Genomic DNA, 2,500 nt, shown 5'->3' with positions numbered 1-2,500 from the left:
CGTATTCAGTCACACAAACACAGACACACAAACACACCCACACACACACACACACATGATGCACACACATACAAACACACGTCACACACACAATTAAACGCACACACAAAGTGAGCCTTTCTAAAGCAGGCTGTTTCCCTTTCTCTTTCAAGGCTATATCCTTGATTAGCACAACAACACTCACATCAAAACACACTCAATATTCACCCAACTATTTCAACTAATTAGCCTTAGGAATAAGAAGAGAAGCTTTTAAAAGTAATTAACAATCATAAGCCGTAATAGCAAAATGGATTCCTTCATGCTAGCGGCAAAACCACTCATAGACACACCTTCATTCAAAGAGACACTCACAAACCAAGCCTACTACACGCTAACCTCGGGGTAAACACAACATTTCTCCTTCTTTTGCTTCATGTTTGTTTCGACCAATCATACTGCTGGATTGTGGATATTGAGGCACGTAATTGGCTATTAGGAGGCAACACAAACTCTGCCAGCAGTAGTAAACAGCTAAAAAGTGTCGGTAAAGTTTAGCCTTGTTTACTTTTGCAAATCTGTTTACTTTGGGCAGAATATCTCTTTAAAGAAACAGGAAACAAGTTGTTACTCTGCTCCTTCAGTTTGTGGTTTCCGGGCCATGCTCCAAACTGACTCCATCATCCATTATTAAACAGGAAAAGATAATGCCATTCAACAAGATTAAAGGAGACATATTATGGTGTTTGCCCAACAAATAAACATAGTATATAAGTTCCAGAAAACATGTTTTTGAAGCTGTTTGCCGGAGATAACTTTTAGGAAAAAAAATCTCTGTTTCAGTCCCTTCAGAATGTGCTGTTTCTGGTGTCTGTTGCTTTTATGCAAATGAGCTGTTGCCCATTGACCAATGAGCTGTCAGAGTGAACAACAGCATGGAAGAGAAGGGATTGGTGCCGTTTGCGGACTCCTGGAGCTCTATATCTATATTATATAATTTAATATAATTTAATATAATAATATTATTATCATATAATACATAGGTATTTATATTATATTATATCTGATATCACGGCCAAAAGCTATGTGCGCCTCGGATGATATTATGAATCAGAAGAGGTTGAGAAGAATTTGGGGAAAGGAACTTTGGCCTTGACTCTTTGAAGTCCATATTGAACTGCGACTTGGAGGTGAAAGGGATTGTATTCCTGGAGCTGAGCTGCAGGACTGCCGCCGAAGCATCGGCAGCAGTCTGGCAGCTCCGCCGGACTCCCTGCCAGACAGTCACATGGCAAACTGACAAATTAGACAATCTATTTTTGTATGGAATATCCCTGCTTCTTAAACATCTCCGCCCAGCGCTCGTCCATTTGTCCACAAAATCCTAGCTATGCTCTGATTGGAGGGGGGTGGGGAAGTGCGAGGTAATATTAAAATCTGCCCCCTTCCTATGTTGGAGGGGGTGCCGAAACTGACTCGCTCCTTTGGTAATTGTAGGAGGGGTACTTTCAGAAATGCATATCTCACTCAAAAAATCATGTACAGACTTTTTTCAAAGTTTGTATGCGTGTGGGAGCACCAGAGAGCCAAGCCCCAAATCCAAGGAAAAGTATTATTTTCATAATATGTCCCCTTTAATAATAATTAATTATAATAAAGATGTACACATTAAACAACACCAAGAGCAATAATTAGCCTTGCCTCACTGTGACATCCCGGTAAACACAGCACAAGTCACACTCAAAAAACCTCATCAATCAAAAACCTCATCGTCTTTGACTCAGAGAACACTTTATTGTACCAAGCCACGAATCACTTAGTTTAAGGTCGACCATCTTGTCCCCTCAATCAACCTTATGGATTCCCAGTATCACCTACCGGTGGTTATACATACATTTAAGTCGAGGGTTATAAACAGACATGCAGAAACTTTTTTGAATAACACAAGAATCTCCAATCGGGACACAGCGAATATCTGTTTACAATTACATGTCAATGTTGGCTTGTTAACCAATGTAAACTAATTAATATATAAATACAGTTTTGGTAGAAAGTGAAATGAATATGATGGTGGAAAATGTGGCATGTATTGGTTTCAAAATAGAAGGGAAGAAATAGAAAAACTGAACATGAAATAACGTTAAGGCCAATGTTGGCCAGCAGAATGGAAACTTGACTAGCTTTAATAAAAAGAAAGAAAACTGAAAAATAATACGATTTGAAAATAAGGAGATGAAGGAAGAGATTATTGGGGAAAATTGAATATTAAGAGCAACATGAATGTGAGATAAAATCGAATATCTCCAGAAACAGAATTTGAGATTTTATATCATTTTGTTATGGACATTTTCAAACAAGCATTAATACTCTCAATAGAGTTAATAACACCCAATTTGATGGATGCTAAAGAAATTTAACCTTCCAAAATCTAAACTCCAAAGTAAGGTTACATTAACTTACATTTGAATGTAATTCTGAATATGGAGATACTAGATGTTCTCCAGATGACAGAAAAATGACA

This window comes from Gadus macrocephalus, chromosome 21 (assembly GCF_031168955.1).
Source record: "Gadus macrocephalus chromosome 21, ASM3116895v1".
In the NCBI taxonomy this organism is placed as follows: domain Eukaryota; kingdom Metazoa; phylum Chordata; class Actinopteri; order Gadiformes; family Gadidae; genus Gadus; species Gadus macrocephalus.
This window is presented reverse-complemented; position numbering follows the sequence as displayed.